Source organism: Anopheles coustani, chromosome 3 (assembly GCF_943734705.1).
Source record: "Anopheles coustani chromosome 3, idAnoCousDA_361_x.2, whole genome shotgun sequence".
NCBI classification, from domain to species: Eukaryota; Metazoa; Arthropoda; class Insecta; order Diptera; family Culicidae; genus Anopheles; species Anopheles coustani.
In genome coordinates this window covers 16,186,311-16,195,526 of record NC_071288.1, presented here as the reverse complement: position 1 = coordinate 16,195,526, position 9,216 = coordinate 16,186,311, and positions in this window count along the sequence as shown.

Below are 9,216 nucleotides of genomic sequence, written 5' to 3'. Positions count from 1 at the left end.
ACCCCGGCGAAGACGGTGGACGATGGTGTGTTTCTTCCCAAAAAGGGTATCCATAAAAATACTGGTTAAAATACAATAATCCCATATAAAGGCATTAATGTTCGTCGCGGCACGGATCGACAACCTTGCGTTTGGTTTGCAAACAGTGCACTCGGGGAGGAATATCAAACGGGATCTAGTGCCATGGTTCTCCGATTACTGCGAAAGGCTGGTTTTGGGTTCGTCTCAAATTTCGGGCCCAATTTCTTTGATCCGTGGTTTAAGCCGCCAGTTTCCGACCATCATCAGACTGTTGACAATAAAGCGCATCCGATACGTACCTACAAAGAGACAAACAAAAGCACAGGGGATTAGAGACATGTTTGGCCATCAGGTATTATAATATAAAGCGTAGCGTAACGATGGAAGCTTTGCTCAAACAAATCACAACCCATCACATCTACCTGCCCGGTAGCGCGCGCCATGTATGACACAAGCCCTTCGAGCTAATCGTAGCAGGAAGTGCAGCCCCTGTCCAACGTGTTTCGCTACGTAATTGCACTAGCCTCGGCACCATCCGAGAGACCGGTGACAAACACCAACCACCCTCTCTCGACCGACCCCCGGGTCGGTCACCCTAGAGTAAATTCAGTTTTCCCTTCCCCCAAACGCGACCCGTGTGGGTCGGCACACAGATAATAATTGCCCAGTTCCTATCATTTTCCTGATATGTGTCATCTCTTCCTGGGCTACAAGGCCATGTTTGCGCGGGTCGCTGCTGCAGCTGTGTTTTTGTTTTTCCGCGAGAGGACAAACTTGTTCTGTTTACTTTGGTGATTACAAATGTTCAACGGAACCATGTCACAGCACCCGCTGGATGGGAGGGAGTGGAAGGTGGATTCCCCGCCCGCTGCAAGATGAAATTTTCGTTGACACTTTTGATAAGCCCCATACCACTTTCACTCCCACGTCCGGTAATTTTCGAGCCAACGCCATTTACGGGCAGGCGGCGGTATCAAATCTCCCGGATCGACAGGGATATTATTGGGCCGTAATTAAATGTAGAGTGTGTGCCACTCCTGTCGCAACCAGAGCCAAAGCCCCCGCCGATTCAGCCACAGAGAGGTGGGTCTTACAGTACCACGCAACCGTCTAGGAGGGGTTGGTTTGGTTTGGACGGCACGTCCGTCAGTCGATTGATAATGATAGAACGAACTGCGCTAGCAGCGGACATTCGTCTAGCCTTTGATGACTCGGAACAGACATCTGGCGGCCCGGGGTGGGATCGAAAGGGTCGAAGGGTGGTCAACATAATTGACGGGGTTTCTTCTTCGTGCACTCGGTTCAGTCATGCGCTTGTGCAACTGTTCGATTCCCTGCATGGAGGGTGGGCATGGACGTATACTGGCGAGATGGCGAGACGGTTCGTAATAGGGCATTCCTCTTCAGCGGCGTATCGAATCGCGTAAGTGGATGAGAATTTACTCCGGTACCAAATGGCACCGAACAGTTGCAATCAAGAGGGTCAATTGTACATCTCAATTGTGGCGTAAAGTCAGCTTTAAAACATCCTCGAAAGTTGATTTAAAATCCTTACTCCCCCGCCCGATGAAGGCAAAGAAATATCGCACAATATTTGTTATGCGCGCCGTGCTTTAATCACCCATCAATTAGCTTCAATTGAACCGATTACTGCACTGCTGCATCAATTATTCATGTTTCAGTGTCCAGTGGTCTCTTCAGAACCTTAAAATATTTAAATTACACACAGCAGCGTTCCTTAATACTACTCGTTTTTATCTATGACCACATTGTTACGAACGGCGCCACCGCTCGCGTATCTTACGTTCGTCATCGGATAATGATTGGCGCAATTACACCCGTTTCACGGCCGGAAACGAAACAAAAGGTTTGTATGGGGTGCATGCATCATCATGAGGTGTGAGATTTTCAAGTTAATTTTTGTGCAGAACTTTGCTTTCGGGTGGGGGTGGGTGTGGATGATGATGGTGAAATGTTTCACTTTTCCTTTCGCAATCGCATGTAATAAATACGACTTACGACGGCGATGGTGGCGTGTGTCTGGCCGGAACACCCTGCCTCTCTCTCTATCTCCACGACGCAACTCATGCAAGTGTTAAAAAATCGACCAACTGTCTGGGGTTTTGTCGATAAAAAAGGGATAATTTGAACTCCGCCAAAGCAGGGGGGGGACCAACTCTTTAGGCCTCGAGGCCCGGCTCTGGCCAGCCGGGGCATTGACTCCGACGATGGGCAAGATGGAGGCAACACACGTGGTCATAAACACGCCATTAATCGAACACCGCCGAATCCGCCACCCCGGCCGGCCGGCGACAGAATGCATCGCGTGACTAGCGCCGGTTCGGGCCGTCAGCTCTAGGAAAGCCGGTGTCCACGCGATCGGAGGCAGCGGATCTCTCTTTCTCTCTCTCTGCCTAGAATAAACGTTGGCGACCAGGCGTCGACCTTAATCTGTCATTTACTTTTGGCGGCACTCAATCAAATGATAGTAATTCCAGTTTTTCCCTTTCATTCTTGTGCCCTTCGAGCGTGCTTGGTCTAGCGGACGTGTTTGCGATAGACTTTTGGCCGTCCGTCCGGTGCAGGCCTTTCTCTTTGCTGGAAGAATTTAAAAGGGTTTAGAATGGACACCAACGGTTGTCCCTATAATCAGACTTTCTCGCACAACCAAGCTTCACGTAGTCAGGCAGGCAAGGGCAAACAAACTTTTAACTGATTGCACGAAATCAAGCGGAAGGAGTCTCGGTGGTGCACAACAGAACAACGCGAAGAGAACCGTCACGTCTTGCCCGCCTTTTGGATGCCGGAACTGATAAGGGGTCTCGGACTTAGAAAACCAATACACGCTCGCCTACAAATTGGACACGCATGATGCGAAACAATCGCTTCAAGTGCATTTTCTGAAGTGCACGTCTGGAGTACACGTCACGTAATTGCGTTTTCGTTTTTTTCTCTCGTCTGGCATGGCACGATAAATTACGCAGTCGCGCCAGTTCTTGCCGATTTATCTAAAAAGAACCCCCCGTCTATTTTTTTTCGAGATGGTTTGCAAATGACGAAGTGATATGCATGTCGAAGGTGGATGGACATTATTTATGAGAAAAGTAAATTAATTTTACCCGAGCTTTAGCGAAAAAGTCGCGTAGACGAGACGCATGAATTCTATTGAAACAAAAAACGGTAACGGTTTAACGTCATTTGGTTGCTTAATTGAACTTCATTCAAATGAAATCAACGGATGGTAATACAGCAAGCCAACACATATCGCTCCATTAACGAGTTAGGCAATAAATAAGATGCGCCTGACGGTGAAGTAATTAATCAGAAACCCCTCACGAGTGAGCAGAACTGCTTAGCTCATCCTCCGATTCAATCAATGCGCCACTTGTTTTTGTTTTAACTCCGCATTTATTATTTTACAGCAAGTAAGAAAATAAACACTCGCAAGCAATTAAAGCATGAAACGCACTTCATCCAACGGACAACTTAATGTTCTATCGGGCGAAACACAATCTGCGTTCTATCAGCTTCCGTCTTTACAGTACAACGAACCGATAACGATCCTTCGGCGACCACATTCACATCGTTGTTATTTTGCTCTTATTTTTTTTTCTGGGAATCTTCTCGAATGATCGGGAAGGCTGTGGCGAGGGAACGCAACGCCAATGTCATCGGAAGTTCCAGCGGAGTGAGAAATTTCCTGGCGGAAAACTATGCCTATGATCTCGTAGCAAAAGGTGTCAGAAATGACGATCTTAACTAGGAGTTGTTAAGCCATAATTGCTTATAACCCACGAGCCCACGGAGTTGTGACGATTTGTAGGTATTAAAGCTGGTTTTTCTTACCGGGTAAGACTCGACTGGCGGAAAGAAGTGAAGCGATCGAGCTAAATAGTACTAGACATTCTTCTGTGATGAACACCCTTCTTATCCACTTAGTGTATATCTGTAGTTTTTCAATCGTGCTTAAGATGAAAGCTGAGAGCAGAGTGTGACGGAAATGCCAGCGCTACAAGTGCATAGGCTCTCAACCAGATATCCCACCAAATGCCAAACAAAAACACTGCCTCGAGGAATTAACCATCGTTTCTCTTATTTCCACCGACACAGCTGACCTCAGCCTGTTGAGCTTTAAGCAAACCTAATTATCTTCGGACCGGCGCACCGGTGGACAGCCTAGTTCCCGGTTCTGCGGGAACCCACCGCTGACCTGCATGCCACTAACAATTCAGGTCAAATGACAGGGCCTCTCTTCCGACCGGCAGCATTCTCACAGCATCATCCCATGTCCACCCTATTGCCGCTTGCCTACAGTTAATTCCGAAGTATGCGGGGACTTGATCCACCGGCCGAGCGTATCGCGATGGTCAATATTTGTCGAAACTTCTTCAGCCGGCAAGCGGCGGTGGCGGTGCACGGTCAAGAAAGTGGTGTGTTGGTCGATGTTTTCTCTCACTTCTGCGAATGCGTCGACGTCGCATTCCTCCCAGGGCTAGGGAATCCCACACCCCCCCGAGAGAGAGGGGTCAGACGACTTAATCATAGTCAAAGAAAACAACGCAGATTTCACATTCCTACGCGGGGTCTTCTTTCCTGGAGCCGAAGCCTCTCGAGAGCATGGTGGTTCTGAAGACCGTTCGAGCGCACGTTTGCATCTAATTTGATCCAAGTGGCTCTTGGCCCCCTCGCCTCCACCTTCTTCTCGGGCATCGGTGGCCACAGGAGAAAACTGTGAACCATCCAAACAAGTTATAGATATCACAACCTCAAAGAGGTTTGTGTTTTGCCAAATAACTTTATGCCAAGCCAATGTGTTCCAGAATAGGTCCACACTCTCGCGTTCGCGTCCGCAGAGACACCACCGATGGACAAACGATGCCAAATCCCGTTGGTTGGAAAGGTAACTTGATACGTATCGTTGCTAGGTTGGAATTTAAATTTGTATCGAAGCCGGGAACAACAGTTCTGATCGCTATCTATCGGTCAACAGATATAGCAAAACACCAGCTGAGATATCTCTCATTCCACTCCCTCCCTAAGTGGGCTCATCTTGCCAAAAACGTAATCCACCCCAGGGGGGATAAGACCTCCAGGGAAGGACACTGTCATTCACCAATGGTTCGCCAAGTCCTTGAAAACGAAAATGGGTGATGGGAGTCCACACCGTAGAGGAAACCGTTGAGCAGGCGTTCCTCCATCAAATCGATGCCTAGTCAACCTGTCAGTCAGGCTGGATCGTTGGACCATGTCTGGCACCGTAAAACCGTCTCATCAATCGCCACCCGGGAGTTGCAATTACACTGCCAATGGACGTCGTATTCCCCCAAGGCCTGCACAAAGTAAAGGCTCGAGGCCGTTCCAGTGACTCGATTACTCTTGACTTCTGTGTCTCATCCGGAGATGACCCAGCCCTCGCACCGGTGTTTTATTTACCGTTAACCGGTACTCGGTGGTACCTCTCGAGAGCCAAGGCCCGGACTCAGACCCGGAGAGAAAAAGCTCATCCAAATCCCAACGACGCACTTTTAGCCTCGTCCACCGGCGTTCGATCGAACCCCGGGTAACCTGTCCCGGAACCTGTACCCGGTGTTTCTCTGTGGTGGATAGGATGGAAGTGCTACGTAGCTTTCATTCGAGGAATTTCGGACAACATGCCAGACAACACTAGCCTAAAATCAATTTTTAGTGCCACAACCTCTTCTCGATGCGGTTCGTTTCAAATGCTTCTCGTGAATACCCCCAAACATCGAGGGGACCACTTTTTGCCACCCACGAAAAAAGGGGGTCCCCGTCCGTCGGTAGTTTGGGTCTTGCCGTAAAACCCTTGGGATCACACCAACACAACTCTCGCCAAAGTCACAGCATGCGGCCGTCGCCCAAGTTCCAGGTCCACCGGAAAAACGCTACAACCTTCTTCTTGCGGATAGTCCAACAACACATCTCTACCGCCTGGACCATGATGTTCTTCTTTAATTCATTTAGCTTGCAACCGTTTCCATCCCCCATCCCATCATGGTTGAGACTCGCTAGCACTGGCTCTGCTTGTGCTTGTACGATGCCTCACGCTCTCGGGCGATGTTTAAGCGATAATCGATTTTTAAAAGCATTCGTCGAGGCCCAAGGTCCAGGGCGGAACGGAGGCGGCAAGACAATGAATTCTGTTGGAGAACGGGCGCTGCTCATCGATCGATGTTTGGCTCGGGCTTGGCCTGGCGATCCTGGAGATTTGGCTCAGCACCAGCTTAGAATTTTAGAGCAAAAGCATTTGCCAAGAGCTCATCAAAACATCTGCAAGTTCGCGACCAGAATTCACTATGCCCATGGATCTAACAACGGTACCCGGTTGCCAGCGAGTGTAGAAGAAGAGCACGACAACACTTCCATCTGACACTCTGACCAGCTGTTGTCGCGTGCCTATCGTTCGGTCACCATCGGCAAAGATTTCTCCACCCCGACGAGATGTTCTGACAGATTAATCCGCGGCCAATAACACTTCTGTTGGCATCTCCGGTCGCTGGTTACGGTGGTCCACATCTTGCCGGTTCTTATTATGTTTCATTTTTTTTACATTTTTCAGCTCGCCGGCAGTAGCCATTTTTTTTGCTTTGCCATTCGTGTCCTGAATGACGTACGTGACTCATTAGCTTGGATATTTCCTGTCTAGAACGCACGCCAGAGCAATGTGGATGTGGACCCCGTTTCACCGTGTGTTTGCTATTTTAAAGTGCTCTCCACATTGCGGCACAAGTTTTGCTTCTCCTCTTACTGTTTACTTCTAGCGCTGGCGTGTCCATTTCGCATCTCGTTAACTTTTATCCACTTATTGCTACATCACGCATCGCTGGCGGATGGATTGGTTTGTGGTAACTTTTCGGTTTTGTTATTCTTCCGAAAGCGCAAAGAACAACGCCTTGAGCATCCCAAAAGTGGAAATCTTATTAAAATGATCCTCACTCTCCCCTCGAAATTAGATCTCTTTACGAAAATCGACCAATTTTGTTGTGGATTTACTACCCCTCGGTCAGTGAAATCGGTTCAAATTCACTCACCAAACATTGTTTAGATGTTAAAAACTACCTATATTTTTCATGCGCAGTATGACCACGCTACAGTGTTGCGAAAATTCGACCCGGTGCGAATTCGATACGCCATGTTTTGCAGAAAAATAAAATCGTACACCACTTAGCACGAGTATGTCAATCATAAACAAGCCGCAGTGTCAATGTTCTTGCTCTGGTGCAGCTTTCTCTTCTTATTTTTTATTTCCTCGTGCCAATCATTTTATCATTGTGGCAATAAATCTTCCGACGAGGGCAAAAAGAGTATCGAGACGTTGAAGAGGATTCTTACTTGAAATGAATTATGTCTCCCCTTTGGTAGGTTTGCCCACGGAACGGAGTAATTCATCAGCGTTATTTTATTTTTTTTTCCAAGAGTTCATAATAACAACGACCAGATCTTGCTTGCACCGAGAGATTTACCAATTGACAGAGTAATTATTCACCAACTCGTAACGATCGGCGCGCGGCAGATTCTGTCCCACCAGCTTGCCGCCTTACTTGGTAGGAATAAAAAAATGGCCAAGCATATGCCATGGAGAAACATAATCCACCTTTGCCGACAACGACGCCAGATTGGAAATCCAATCGCACAAGAGCGACGAGAGACAAGGCGAACTGAAAGTGCATATTGCCGCTGCGAGGTGATGTTCTTATTTTTTTTCTCGTTCGTCTGTCTGATGATTGCAGCGGCGCATTCGGAACGTGTTCTCTGGAATGGAGTAAGAGCAACGTCAATTCCTACTCATCATCGGTATGCACACGGCGCAGCGCACGCGTCTCCACGCATTTTCTTAGCAGGTCGATCTCTTCGTCGAGACAAAACGCCCCCCTTCGGGGCCATAATTCATCGGTGCAGCGACAAAGAAACTGTCTCGCACTTCAGTATTCCAGTTCGTTCCGTCGAAAGGTACACATCATCCCTTAGGAATGGGAAGGACAGGCAGGAGGAGTTTGGCTGAAAACCGAAAGTCTATAACAAACGGGTTTTTGTTGTGGGCTACAATGCGTTCGATGCGTCGCTGTTTCTTTTGGGTGTGCCGCCGCCCTGACGAATTGTTTCACACGTCCACCCCTCGCGTCCGGTTGTGTGTTCCTGCTTTCGGGGGAGTTATTTATCTATCGAAAATTCTTCACTATCGGAAACGAAACCCACCGAGCCCTTCAAAGCTCCGACGCGATATACCGAAGGGTTAGATCAACCCGAAACGAGACTGGAAAAATACACACGGAAGTGTACCGTTCCGAGAAGCAAGAGTTCGTCTCAATTAACACCCTAGCCCACCGCCGACATGTCTTCCCTTTCCGAGAGACTACCGACTGTACCCAAGAGTGGCCGCCAATGGAAATCAATTAGTGGTTTCCATCTTCTGGAATGTTTTTAATACTTTCAAGATTACGCTACTTCCCTTTGCGGTCTCTTGTAGAAAACGAAAGCACGTAGCCTTGCAATGGGAGGAAATGCAACTGGACACCATCGTAGGATCGTCGCCAGACCGCAGAGCGTCTGCGAAGGTGACTCACTCTACACTCGGATACTTTTCCCATGGTCAGGTCAGGATCCCAGACGACAATGCACCTCTTGACTGGAGATTATTGAGCAGAGCGAACCAGTTGAGGTATGTGAAACAATCGTAATTATCCACAGAAATGTGTATACAGCATACATCCAGAGTGGTCCTTTTTTGGAGAAGATTACATTTACAATATATGTGGCGGATATTCCAAACGAAAGAAAGTTCATAAGCGTTTAATGTTAATACACATCCTCAGGTAACACGAAATGTAATTAAAACTCCAAATTACAATATTTTTTCAATAAACCAAATACAGAGTATTATATTTGGTGTATCCAAAAACATTTATGGATTTTTGAAGCACATGGAAGGCAAAGATTTATAAACCATGCTGTAATGCTGCTTTTTCTTGCCTTATTACATGACCTGAACAATCATTTAGAAATTCATAAACATTTCCCAAAACCACCGATCCATTCAGTGGCCCAAGAATTCCATCAAGAATGCCATAAGGTTTATGGCTTAGCGCTTTTCCCGGCAGGCCATAAACCAGGTCTTTATTTCCCAAGACGCCGTTATCAATGAACCCCTTTTCCAAAGGGTATCCGTACTAACATGTG